Source organism: Electrophorus electricus, chromosome 1, assembly GCF_013358815.1.
Source record: "Electrophorus electricus isolate fEleEle1 chromosome 1, fEleEle1.pri, whole genome shotgun sequence".
Lineage (NCBI taxonomy): Eukaryota > Metazoa > Chordata > Actinopteri > Gymnotiformes > Gymnotidae > Electrophorus > Electrophorus electricus.
Genome location: NC_049535.1, coordinates 28,932,965 through 28,947,567, shown reverse-complemented (window position 1 = coordinate 28,947,567; position 14,603 = coordinate 28,932,965). Strand labels below are relative to the sequence as shown.

General features: G+C 42.8%; 1 protein-coding gene across 2 annotated transcripts in view; it reads left to right on the top strand.

Annotated features, from left to right (window-relative positions):
- Positions 1–10,386: 10,386 nt before the first annotated feature.
- Positions 10,387–14,603, top strand: part of spop (speckle type BTB/POZ protein) — a 62,384-nt gene continuing 58,167 nt past the window's right edge. Inside the window, exon 1 of one of the 2 annotated variants that reach the window (XM_026997944.2) lies at positions 10,387–10,471. The gene's annotated coding sequence lies outside the window, so the exon portion shown is untranslated. The remainder of the gene's footprint in view (positions 10,472–14,603) is intronic. The other variant, XM_035527018.1, reaches the window with a different exon arrangement.

The following is a 14,603-nucleotide window of genomic DNA, read 5'->3' as shown; positions in this document are numbered from 1 at the left end:
AACCTAAAGTCAGATTTGAATATGAAATTTAACTTCCTGGCCTGTCTGCACTTCAAGGGCTGGAGTTATCAGACATGACCATGTCATTTAAACAATGACACACGCTCCACTCTTTAATTCGCTCTTGATAAGGACTCTGTAGATAAAAGCCTTTTATAAGCTGATGCTTTCTCATGTAGACAACCTTCTGTCTTTCGGAATACAACATTTACAATAACTTTGGACACGGTTCTCGTGGAGGGCAGGTGTGTGTTTCGGTCTGTAGGTAGTGTTTAGTTACATGGGCCACATGCTTTTTCAGTGCACAAAAATCAGAATAAGCTGCAAGAGATTCAGGCTTTGGGTTTATGCCTCCAGGTCATCATGACCTGGCCCAGCGTGCTCCTGTGTGTGTGTGTGTGTGTGTGTGTGTGTGTGTGTGTGTGTGTGTGTGTGTGTGTGTGTGTGTGTGTGTGTGTGTGTTCTACAGAGGACTTCTCTACAGAGGGAATGAGAGGATTGAAACTCTATTTTTTTTTAAGACATGAACGAATATGATCTAAGACCATCAAATCCATGCCTGCACTCCCTCTCTTTCTGTCTCTCTCTTTCTCTGTCTCTCTCTCGCTCTCTGTCTCTCTTTCTCCCCCTCTTCATCCCTCCCTCCCTCACATTTGTCTATTCAGTGCCTTTTTAATGACATATCCAGTATATATAGCTTTGCTCAGTATATTTGCATTCACATTGTGAGGAAACCTGTACCTGAACTGGGCTGTGGTGTTTTTGATGATGAGTTACAGATGAAGAGCCCTGGGTCTTTTATCTTGGGTCTGTGTTGTGCTGGAGCTGATGAAGGATTGCGACTGGGCTTTGGCTCAAATGTTAAGTGTCTTGTTCTGTTCTGCTGGCTAATGAAGAGAACTCCGACAGAACTGTCTCTTGGAAAGACAGACAGCGAGAGACGGAGAGCAAGAGAGAAAGACTGATTTAGGATGCACAAGTGTAAGCTGAAGTCCAATAGCTGTGTCTGGTTCTCTATCACAGAGGACTGGAATTTAATAACTAGAGTCTAACACTATAACACATAAGATTATGAGATATAACCAGCATATAAATATGTGGCTGGAAACGTCCAAAGGAAACATAGGAGTGAGTATAGAAACAAGGGACTGAAACAGGAAATTGAGAGAATGTAGAAAATAGAGAGGATAACACCAAGGCTGTCCCCGTGGTGATGGGGGCACTTGGGGCTCTGACTCCTAAGCTGAAGGAGGAGCTCCAACAGATCGCAGTCATGACAACATTGACCTCAGTCCTAAAAGCACAATCTTGGGAAATACTGCAATGCACCTTCAAACCAGGCCTGTGTGTGTGTGTGTGTGTGGGTGTGTGTGTGTATATATGTCTGTCTGGGTGTTTAGCTGTCTCTGTGTCTTTCACTGTAACACACACAAATGTGCATTAGAGAGCTTTTGTAGTCAGTGGTGATGCGTCGCACACACTGATTGGACCTTAATGAGGTTTAATTAAAAAGTCAATGACATCTTTAATGAGTGCAGTGTTGCGCTGCTTGTGTGATGGGGTATACTCTGAGATAATGGTTGCTGCACTGGCTAATGTGTGTGTGTGTGTGTGTGTGTGTGTGTGTGTGTGTGTGTGTGTGTGTGTGTTGGGAGAGGTCAAATCACTTGTCTAAGCCAGCTATGTGTTAGCAGACATGGCATCATATTTTTCAATCAGGTAATACAATTCTCAAAATAGTACACGATCTTATCAAAATCAAAACATTTTCCATATCAGTTCCTTTGTTATTTACATGGTTTTCAAAAGCAAATTATGAAATTATCTACTAATCTTTTATTTCTTTAAATAAAAACCCAGTTTTCCAGTTTATATGAGATATAGAAACAATCATATAAATTGCATAGATGACCTGCAACTACATATTCATTTATTTATTTGCATATAGCATTTCATACCCAAAGATATTTTAAAGGGCTTTGCATTAAAAAGGCAAAGAAAAGAGTGAGCAGTCAAATGATTTCAAAAGAAATTCAAAGTGATTAAAGGAGATTGAGGATAGAAATGAATGCAGCACCCTTTACCTTCTTGGTCAGCTTCAGCAGATTCAGTTTGGACTGCAGACCAAACTCAACACAGCATTAACACAGTCTCATAAGACCATAATCAACACAGCATTAACACAGTCTCATAAGACCATAATCAACACAGCATTAACACAGTCTCAGAAGACCATACTCAACACAGCATTAACACAGTCTCAGAAGACCATACTCAACACAGCATTAATACTGTCTCAGAAGACCATACTCAACACAGCATTTACAGTCTCAGAAGACCATACTCAACACAGTATTAACAGTCACAGAAGACCATACTCAACACAGCATTTACAGTCTCAGAAGACCAAACTCAACACAGTATTAACAGTCACAGAAGACCATACTCAACACAGCATTAACACAGTCTCAGAAGACCATACTCAACACAGCATTAACACAGTCGCAGAAGACCATACTCAACACAGCATTAACACAGTCTCAGAAGACCACACTCAACACAGCATTAACACAGTCTCAGAAGGCCATACTCAACACAGCGTTAACACAGTCTCAGAAGGCCATACTCAACACAGCATTAACACAGTCTCAGAAGGCCATACTCAACACAGCATTAACACAGTTTTAGAAGGCCATGCTCAACACAGCGTTAACACAGTCTCAGAAGGCCATACTCAACACAGCGTTAACACAGTTTTAGAAGGTCATACTCAACACAGCGTTAACACAGTCTCAGAAGGCCATACTCAACACAGCGTTAACACAGTCTCAGAAGGCCATCCTCAACACAGCATTAACACAGTCTCAGAGGTACTTGGACACAGCAATGTTTCTGTTGTTGTTGTTGTTGTTGTTGTTGTTGGCAGCAGTGGGCTACACACTTTCCCTGTACATCTAAACGTATATTTGCAAAGTAGTTGTTTCTACTAAAGCCACAGATGAGTAATAATTCCACACACACTGCATAAACTGTTTAAATGGTGCCGTTCTAGCAGTGTTAGGTAAAGCTACTGTTCTCCAAAGGCTCAGAATATCTCATTTATCTGCATCTTTCATCTTGGTTTTATGGCATGCACTTACTCACTGTTTCTCAGTGCTTCACACACTCACCTTAAATAATTATGTGGACGGTTCAGTATGGTTCTTCACTCATTATGTAAAGGAGAGTCGGTATTCTGTGTGGCACTATAGACACCATTACCGTGCTGCAGTGTCCCATGTCGTCATTGCACGGACACGCATAGGAAGGCATGTGTGCGTAGCATGTGCAGGCCATCCCCTTGGCCCTTTTTCTGCAGCTCACCCACTCATCAAACAGTTGGAAGCAGCTCATACAACTCTCTTCATCCATTTCATGGATGCTCTTTGGCTCCTGTATGACTCGCCTTGCTGACACAGGATGCGCTTGTTACCTGTGCCTCCTAGTTAGCATGCCTTTACCCTGCATGTGTGTGTGCCTGCCTAAGAATCCTTTCTCCATATTGAGCAGACGCTGTCTTCTGGACTAAAATCAGTATTCCATCCAGTTATAAAGCAATTAGAATTCCGCCAGCAAACTGCTGGCAACAGGCTGCCTTCATCCAGATCCTTTCACTTCAAATATTTCACCCTTGCTTTTCATGTTTTGCTGGCTAATTAAAATATTAATAGCTGGCTCTTTTGACAGCATTTGCAGGCAGGAAACTCTGAAATAGCAAATAGGACACTCATACCCCGAGCACCAGAGTTATTGGCTTGGTTGTAGCAACACATTTTTCAATAAAGTGATGCTATGCTGCTAAGCATGACAGTGGTGAATGTCTGGGGCTGCTGGAGCTGGAGCTGTTGGGCCAGAGACTGGCACTCCTGGACCTGGAGCTGCTGGAGCTGTTGGGCCAGAGACTGGCACTGCTGGACCTGGACTGGCACTCCTGGACCTGGAGCTGCTGGAGCTGTTGGGCCAGAGACTGGCACTGCTGGACCTGGACTGGCACTCCTGGACCTGGAGCTGCTGGAGCTGTTGGGCCAGAGACTGGCACTCCTGGACCTGGAGCTGCTGGAGCTGTTGGGCCAGAGACTGGCACTCCTGGACCCGGAGCTGCTGGAGCTGTTGGGCCAGGGAATGGCACTCCTGGACCTGGAGCTGCTGGAGCTGTTGGGCCAGAGACTGGCACTGCTGGACCTGGACTGGCACTCCTGGACCTGGAGCTGCTGGAGCTGTTGGGCCAGGGAATGGCACTCCTGGACCTGGAGCTGCTGGAGCTGTTGGGCCAGGGAATGGCACTCCTGGACCTGGAGCTGCTGGAGCTGTTGGGCCAGGGAATGGCACTCCTGGACCTGGAACTGCTGGAGTTGTTGGGCCAGGGACTGGCACTCCTGGACCTGGAGCTGCTGGAGCTGAAGCTGTCAGGGCAGGGACTGGCACTTCTGGACTAGAAAAGTCTAGAATTGTTATTGTGAACAATTATGAATGATCTCTCACTTTGTATGTAAACCTTTTCAACTTACTGAAGTTCAGTTTTAGTAAGAGACTGTCCACAGGCTCTGAATAGTTTTTTGTTTCTGTGTTCTGGCCAGAAACAAGCGAGTGAGTACAACAAGAGCAAGCATAAATTCATAGGGAAAATGTGGGGCAATCTTCCAGAGGCTACCTCTAATTGGAGGGGAAGGGGTTTTGACAATGTGTGTGTGTAAGTAATAGTGAAGGTCAGCCCATTTGCTTGTGTGAAGACTCATTAAACAGCTATTTACTCTAATATTGTCCATTGTTTGGATCTATGTTGGCTTGAAATGCCTTTTCTTTGCTTCCCCCTTGCTGGAGAGCTCACACACACACACACACACACACACACACTCACACACACACACACACACACACACACACACACACACACACACTCACACACACACACACACACACACGCAGGCGGAGAGTTGCTGCTCCTGCTCCTTTGCTCCGTTCTTGTTCCCTTGCTTTTCTTCTTTCTCTTTTTCCTTCTGTGTGTTCTGTGGGAAGTCTTGGACTTTAGGATGGGAATGGGGTGAGAGCAAGAGAGAGAACTCTTGGAATAGGTACACACCTTTCAAGCCATGGTTCTCCTCAAAAACACGGATAAAGAGAGGAAAATGGTTAGATAAAGGAAGAGAGAGGGAAAGACAGAACGGAGGTTGCAGTAGAAGAAGGGAGACACATATGCTAAGAGAAGCTTCCTAAGGGTCTCTTTCACAGGCTAGCAACTCCTCTGGCACACACGTTCGCACAAAACTCACAGTCGGCTAACGTACAGTGGGTGGGAGCTGGAGAACTGAACTTGTCAATGGTCTCTGTGTTTCTGGAGGTTTACAGGCCTATGCTTCAGACTCTTGTTGAGAGCGAAGGCATGTGTATATTTGTGTACTGGGATTGTGTACTGTGTGTTCTTGGCTGAACAGGTGTGTGTGTGTGTGTGTGTTTTTTTGTCTTCTAGTTCCTCTCTCTCATATCTGATGAGGGGCTCCCTTCTATCCCCTGACTAATTATTATGCAGATTTTCTCTGAACATTCATATCTCTGAGGAGCACTGGAAATCTTTCACATTACAGTGGTGTACACACACACACACACACACACACACACACACACACACACACACACACACACACACACACACACACACAGCATTACAAAATATCTGGCAACCTTCTGCCTTCTTCTGTCAGTGTCCTTTGAAAAGAACAGATCTGGATTTCGGATGTCATGCTAACATCTTGAGCCAAGGCTGATAAACTGCCTTGGCTATGGTGAATTTATCAATCACAAAAATATTAATCGTTTCGATATCTTCCGATCCTCTGCTGACGACTCCACGCAGTTGGGATTTACTGATATCTCTTTCCTGCCTCCATATCTCCTTCTCTTTTCGTAGTTGCTGCCCATGTTTTCTCCTTGAAATATTTTAGTTTCAGCGGCACTTGTGCAAACAGCGCGATCAGTAATGACCCCACCAGCATCTATTCACAAGGACCTATTTCAATTAATGATTCACATCACCTTGGCCTGTCTTATAGCACAGCAAGGAAATCATGTTTTCTTCACTCCTTGCGTATGTGCTTTTCCACCATACTGCTCTCGCGTTTAACACCACGTCCGTAAGCGCCAGAGGCTAAACTGAAGAAAAGTGAGCCGGCGATTATCGTGCGCTCGCGTGCAAATCTGTCCCATAGACCTGGCAATACCATACATGCTTGTAACACCTATACTCCACTGGGGGAATTTGCCCTCAGACTGCACATGCATTGGTGGTGGTAACCTTTCCTCTGCTCTTTAGAAATTTTGTCACTTCCTTTCCCCCCTACATTCCTTGAAGGGAAATGTGTTCCTAAATTGCAAGCTCAGAGGACAGAAAGAGAGAGACGTTGGTAGGATCAAAAACATCTGAGTAGATTATGGACTACATACTCTACATCAAAGGAATGGACTTGCAGTTCATGGGAAGGACTAACCCAAGAAGGGGGTGAGGTGCCTTTTCTTGGTTGTAATTAAGCCAATTCAAAAAACACAAATTAAGGACTGGCATTAACAAGCACTGTGCTTGTGTTAACTGTAATGGTGTAGGACCATGTGTAGTCTATAGGGTGGGTGTTTTTCCCAAAGTATAAGTGGAATTTCTTCTAAATGACAACTGATAATGCATCCATACAACTGATGATAATGCATCCATACAGCTGATAATGCATCCATACAGCTGATAATGCATCCATACAACTGATAATGCATCCATACCACTGATAATGCATCCATACAACTGATAATGCATCCATACAGCTGATAATGCATCCATACAACTGATAATGCATCCATACAGCTGATAACGCATCCATACAACTGATAATGCATCCATACAACTGATAATGCATCCATACAACTGATAATGCATCCATACAGTATCTCCTCAGAGATATGAAGTCGGATTCATTTTTGTCTGTCTCTTCACAGATGATGAAGCACCTCTGATCAAGCGTCCTGTTTCTATGGAAACTTCTACACACACACACACACACACACACACACACACACACACACACACACACACACATATATATATATATATATATATATATATATATATATATATATAGAGAGAGAGAGAGAGAGAGAGAGAGAGAGAGAGATATCTGTGAATAGTGTGTAGTGCACACTATTGCTGAAGTGCATATTTAATTCTACCCCTTTTCTTCCTTTATTATACTCTTGATTATACAAGGCATGACAATTCAGTCATAGTGAACAAGGCGAACAAGCAGTCCAGGTAAACGGTAAACATAACTGAACTTTCGCATGTTTGCTATCAGAAGGGATGATTAAAAACAGCAGAACAAAACACAGATGGGAGTTTAGCCCACCAGACCACCTCGTTCCCAAGAAGATTAATTTCTTCGTTCTGTCTTTCCTTCATTTCTTCATCCTTCGCTTGCCATACCTTGTGTTGTCCCTGGCGTGTGTTCCCGTTACAGACTCCCTCCTTAATATGCAGGTAACTCAATTCCTCTCTCAACATGTCTCATTATTTTTCCAAATAGTAGTGAAGTGGTAAGTGATACTCGGACACACGGGGTGAATGGGGGTAGGCGAATGGCAGGTATATTAAAATATTTCACACATTCAGATGGTGGAATATTGTGAAACACATATTGTGTGTGTGTGTGTGTGTGTGTGTGTGTGCGTTGTGGGGGGGGGGTGAAGATATCCTGCTTTAATTATAGTTCTATTTTTCTTTCCCATGATCCCTGCAGAGTTTGGTCCTCCTGTCCACCACATGCTTATTTGTGTCTAATTCATTTAGAACCGCCGTGCTTCTGGCTTAGAGGTGAGCTCCGTGCCAATGCCACACTGCCAGGCTGGCATCGGCCCGACGGGAGGACAGGACACATCCAAATCTGTTGTCTTCTTCCAGCGAATCGCATCGTAATAGCGTGGCCGTAACCCAGAGCCGGTCTAATGGATTTCAGAGTGACGTTGAGTTGATTCTAGGCACCAACATGGGCATCTCGGTGAGGTAAATTGAGACTAATGCAAGGTTAGTTTCGAGTTAACCACCCAGAGCATGGCGTGTTCTCAGTAGCTTCGGTGTTTCACCGCCATCAACGACCATCGTGCAGCTACAGTGGCCAAAGCGTAATACCTACGCCATACGACAGTTAAGCCATTGGCTGACAGTGAAACGGACCAGACAACAAGGTGGAACAAGAAGGCAATAACTGGCATAGCATGTGTTGATGCAAGCTTTCTTTTTCTGCTGATCTAAACTCTTCAGCAACGACCCTCGTATGGCACCCAAAGAATGCTCGCAATGCAAAAGCACAAATGGTGATATTTATAACAAAAAAAGCCTCTCTTTAGTGGAGAAGCATATGGAGCATAGGAGCGTTGCTTTTGACCTGACGCGTTATAAATGAGCAGTCTACGCTTTAACCAGAAGACACACCCGCCTCTGGGGCTATAGTAGCACTCTTTTCTTAGCTAGGGAGTTTTGCGACTGCCAGCGCTGACTGATGATCTCCGGCGTGTTAGTTCTCAGATTTCACAGAACAGCAGCGCTCAAGTCAACGGCAAAGCTGTTCGCTGCTGTTGCTATAGGAAACGTAATGGATTTGTCCTGCAGCGGAACATGGAAACGATGCCTGAGAAAAACACCTTTAAAGCTTCAAAGACGTTACACCCAGTCACAGTCGAGCACAGCATTAGAGGGACATAGGGGTAGAATCATACCACGGAGACTACCAGGGAGCTGGCGTTATATGAAACAGAATGGCGTCGTACAAGTCCCCCATTAGAAAAAGCAGCTGCTAGGCTTAAATCAGAAGCCACTGCTTTAACAAGCTCTGTGCTTAATTGAGTTATGGGGTTACATTTCTGTAGCCATGCATAGCTTCACACCCCCACGCCGGCCCCGTTATCTTATTCCCCTTTTTCTTCCTTTCAACTTTTCAAATTTTACTTTCCCCCCACTGAGTGTTTTTTTTTTTTCATGAACTTGCTTTGGCTCTGATTCAGATCTCTCTGCAGATGCAAGGCTGGAAGAGGAACACAGAAGTCAGTCAGCCACACACACACACACACACACACACACACAGAGAGGCATAGTGCAAAATTCTGGGGCCCCACCCTGAGCAGCAGGGTGGGGGCCCTTTTTAAACATTGTTAGAATTATTTTTTGAATTACAATCCCTTCCTTGGCCTCCCTCAGCATGAGCCTCCTCTCTTACACTGGTGCACACACACACACACACACACACACACACACACAAAATACAAGTAAATAAGTCTTTAAAACACTTTAATGACTTTTTAATCTTTTTATAGAAATATTTAAAATGCTGACTGCTTAGTTTTTTTCTGTAGGCCTAAAATGGCTCATCATGCCAATCTACAGAACTAATAGCTTCAACAGAAATAGAGATCAGTCATTTTGATTTTCATCTCATAAGATGAGACACCTTGAATCATCACATTTTTACTCTTTTGCGTGTCAATGATTGAAACTGAATGCACTACTCAGCAAAGGTTTGGAGACATGTAGATTTTCAAATGATTAATAAACACATTAAAAACTATTTAGGCTTATTTTGAGCAAAACAAAATCACACACAAAAATATTACTAACAGTAGTTTAAAAACAATTAAATGTGTTCATAATAAGACCCTTTTTAGTTGCTATAAGTGTTACATGCAATATCTTCATTAAGTCGGGTTTTTCAGACATTCTATAAAGATGCTTAAAATATTTACGTATGACTTAAAATAAGTAATTAAAATAAGTATTAAAATATTAAAATATTTTAAATAAAATATTTACTTAAAATAAGTACGTATTTTTAACAATAGTTTGAAAGAATAAAACTGTCAAATCAATGTTTAAGCAAAACCTACCCCTTCATACAAGACATTGATGAAGCTGAATGCTGCCAAATATATCCAAAGTATCGGGCCGTTTTAAATGATTATAACAAAACCTTTAAAGGTGAGCTATTTTTCTTACTTAACTTAAAACAAACTTTTCGAAAATACTAAGAACGAAAACTGCCAGTAACGTCTTTATGAGCAATATACATATTCCTACTATTGCGACCCATATTTCAGATTGTAAATAGTTCGCGGCCTGGTCTACAATATTGCACGTCAAAGATCTAATGTGCAGAGTAACATTTTTGCCAGGATCAGGATGTAAAACGGGCAGTTATTCTGTGGATTACACAAAGGATAAAACACGAAAATGTGAACTTGATCGGGTTTGTAAGGAGAACCGGCTGCGTTTTCTCCGGTGCGGGGAAACCTTTTCTTGCTCATGCTCGTGAATGCGTGCGCGTGGCCGATTTTCGTCATTCGTTTAACCCGGACGTGAAGACGCGCGACAGAAAAATATCCGATACGGTCGAAGAAAAGCTTCAAAAAGGTAAGTTTGAAAACAAAAACCTGTAGTACTAGATGCGACATATTTAGCTGTTTATTGAATCTTTTATTTCTCATCAAGTGTATGGGTGGAAGACAACGGTACGCCCGCGTGAGGACGTACTTTATGACTGTTACAGGCCACGGGGAATTTGTTCGGGGGCTAGTTGAAGCTAATGAACTCAGTAGCTAGCTTCTTGTTCCATGCTAGCTGGCTAGCTATCTCTGACAACTGTGTTGTGGTTCTTACAAAACGCAAATTTGATCTAACGAATAAGATGACCGTTGGCATCTAATTTGATTAGTGTCGCCTTGTCGTCTTAAGAAGTGAACATGTTTCTGTGGTATGTTAACTAGTTTGAGCTTTGCGCAATTTGCGTGATAATCTGTTGCCGTTACTTGGCTAGCTGGCGTTAGCTAACTCTTTGCCTCCTTTAAAACTCTCCGTATTTGTTTAGCCGTCTGACCAAACTCAGCTAGCCTAGCAACCTCCTGGGTATTAGCCAGCTAACTGTAGCTAACTTGCTAGCTAACGTTAGCATTTTGGCTATATTTAAGTGGAGCGTTAGCATGCAGCTGGCAAACATTTACTTTAGTTTTAGAGAGATCTTGAATGAACTTATTTTGTTTCTGATATGCTTAGCTTGTTATCAAGAAATTCGGAGTTCCTGTACTATGGTTGTATAATTATAATCAATCTTTGATATACTATCGAGGAAGCTATTTTTGTTAAAAGGGCCTGCACGTCCGTAATAAAGCCTTTGCCAAAAAAAAAAGCCCTTGTCTGTGTAGATAGAATTGTCACAGCGCCTGCGCACTGACCTGCCTTCATATCCTGCTAAATAATGAGTTTTTTTTTTTCCTGCCTGCGCAGTGCAGCGCTGCAGGGGTGCTTGTTGCCAGAAAGTGAGCACCATTGAGATTGCGAGAAGATGGATTGTGTGGTTGCTGCATTGCAGAAATTGGGTCTGGGTAAGAAGTGAGCCTGAATGGGCTAGATATTAAGGGGCATGAGAGCCCTTATCCATATGGAGAAAGTAATGAAGAATGCATTTTGCTCATTTGCTTGTACTACTGGCTTGTTTTACTTGGGCACTTTGGTGTTGTAGCTTCTTTTCCACCTGCTTGGTGATGATGCAGGGTCGCTGTAGGAGACCCAGTCATTTGGTACAAGAGCACGCTTGCACACATTCACCTACTCGTTACACCTGTTTGTACCACCCATCCCCCATTCTCCATGCTCATTCACCTGAGGAGTAAGACTGTATTTTTTTTGCACCTGCTTGGGTATGAATGTTATGCATGGATGGCCTTTAAACAAATTGTGCACTTTTGTGTTAACCCAGGTGTTGGTAGAGGTGTGTGTGATTCAGTGGCTAGTATTTCTTTCTTGTTTTTTCAATCATGGTTTAGTAGGATTTACGTATACAAAGTTTCTTCTTTATCATCTAGAAGGGCAATTTTCTATCCTATTGTAAAAAGTTGGCAAGGCAGTTTCTATAGTTCTTGAAGACTGTCAAGTGCCAGTGCTTGCAGGACAAATATTGTGTGGTTTTGTGGGAAATGCTGTATAAGTTTTCCATGCCACTTTATAAATTACAGAACAGATAAAATAAACGGAGTAGATGGATAAATAGAAACTCCTGCAATTGCAGTTTGGAGTCAACTCCGGCAAGAATAGGGCCTGCGTATTAGGCCTGGATGGATTTTTCCTGATAGTGAATATTGCAAGATTGTTTGTTTATGAAGGCTAATATTGAAGCCATTATTGTGATATGCAAATAGCAGGATTAAGATGGAAACCTCCTGCTAGGCAGTATATTATCAGTTCATTGCCACTATGAATTCTTTTCATGAAAAGTAAGTAAATAAAATGGTGAAATCTTCCTTTTCAACATGCCACATTTTTGTCACTTGTAGAATTGTGATCCTAGCCATGCTTATGGCCTAAACATTACCCTAACCCAGGCTTCTACGGTAAGCTTTTTGTTATGGAGCACTGGACCGTACTGTGGACTCAAATTTCACACCCACCAGTTCCACCCAAATGTTACATTTTAAGCCGTTAGCAACATGCTGTGCCAAACTTGGCTGAAGTAGTTCATTGACATCTGAATAAGTCACACTATGATAAATACAAATGATGCACAGGAACTATTGAAGTATGACAGCAAGTGGTGGATGAGTGGTATGTCGTTGTTGCGTGTCGGGAACTATACGACACAAGGTGGAACTAACTAACTCGCACTATTGTCCGTTCAGAATAAATGAAAAGAAATCTAGCCTTGTGCGTTTGTGGGCTTTTATTGCTTTTTTCCTGACATACTGAACTTGTACTGAGCAATGATGTCCAAGCTGTGGTGTGGACTGAACCATGACCTCTGTGCACTGTTGCACACTATTGTTTCCAATGGCAAGGCATTTTAATACTAATGGACACTGCATTAATGACGTATGTTTGCTTTGCTGTGGCAGCAGTGAAGTTGGTGGGGAATAAAGACGAAATGATGTATATAAAAAAACCCACAGCCACACCTGCAATCTAGTTTAGTGACTGAAATATTAAGTAAGCTAATATTAATCAACTAATGTTTGCGCATTCAAATAAGTTCATATTCATCTTAATTTAAACGATAGCTGTCTTTAGTTAGCCAAGCTAGACATTCAGTTAGCTGTCTAGTGAACTAAGTTGCAGGCCGGAGAGCTAACGTATTGCTGATCGCGTTGTTTAGCTAGTGTTCTTCATTTAGCGGGCGTGGATACTGCTGGGCATGCGCATTGGGCACGCAGGGCGCGCGCTAAGTCTCGCCGCGCCTTGTCGGAAGGGCAGTATCCGATTTTTCTAGTAGCGTGCACCGGCGCGCACGTCTGTGTTCACGGTTAATGAACGCTCGGTTAAACGGCGGAACGCTCGGGTCAAAAGCTCTCTCCGCGCGTGCTGCTCTATTAAAAATTCCACTCGCATTTAAAAAAAAACGAAGGCGCAAATGCGAGCGTTTCACTGGCGTTCTGCCACCCTGCCCAACGCTGTGTTCGCTGGGGGGTGGAATACGCGACTGCACAAACACCAGGCTTGTCCTTTCATTGTGCAATAGGTGTACCGTCATTAGCTCGGCCTTTGCTAGGTGCAGAAACTAAAAGAAAATCCAGCCAAGTTGTCCACGAGGTTTGTTATAAATAGGGAATTATGTAGATGTCATAGCCGTCATATGACCGGATCTGTTGATTTTATAGCTTCTTAATATTCATTACCCAGTTTTTGCGCTGCTCCGCAGGCAACTCAGCAGGCAAAAGAAATATATGATCCTTGATGAGAACTGTGGAACTTCTTTGTGGAAACACTTAAGATGTATTCTCACTCACAAGCTACTCTTGGACTTTCTACCAACCCACTTTAGGTGCATGCTGGTTCTTTGCATTGTTCTTTTGGAGTGCTTGGAAATGAGCTTTTTGGCTCCTTATAGCACCCTGCAGTTGAAGAATAACAATGACAGGATAACTTGTGTGTGTGTGTGTGTGTGTGTGAAGTTTGTATGCAATGATGGTGTCCTTTTTTAAATTTATGAGGTTATTGCAACAACAGACTTTTTTTGTAATCTTTATAACTGGTTAGCTCATTGGCAGATTTTGGTGTCGAGAATAACGTCATGGTTGTTCAAGTTAGCGGAAGAAACAAAGTGACTTGTTTGCACAGTAGAGTGAAACAGTCCATACATTAGCACAGTTCACACAGTTAGCACAACACACACAAACAGCATTTGTTTTTCTCTAGCTGCACTGATGCAGCTGGTCAGAAATAGTTATGCATATGAATGTAACAGGTCAGATGTTTCTGTTTAACTCTAGAATTGGTTACAATCTGCAGTCATGAGAGGAATGAGCAGTTTGGGAGGTGAGTCCTCTGCTCTCCCTCATGTTGAGAGCAGGAGGTAGTGCTGACGCAGGCCTAAGGTAGTGTAGTAGATAACAATATATAACGTATTAGTTTCTTATTATGAGTGCACAGGCACAAGGCGCACTGCCTCCTGGCTCTCCATTAAATTAGCATGAGCAGGGCTTCATTTAGCTCCTTCACATTTACTTCAACTCGATGGCAGTTTAGATTTGTCTCATAATGCATAAGTGAATTATTCTTA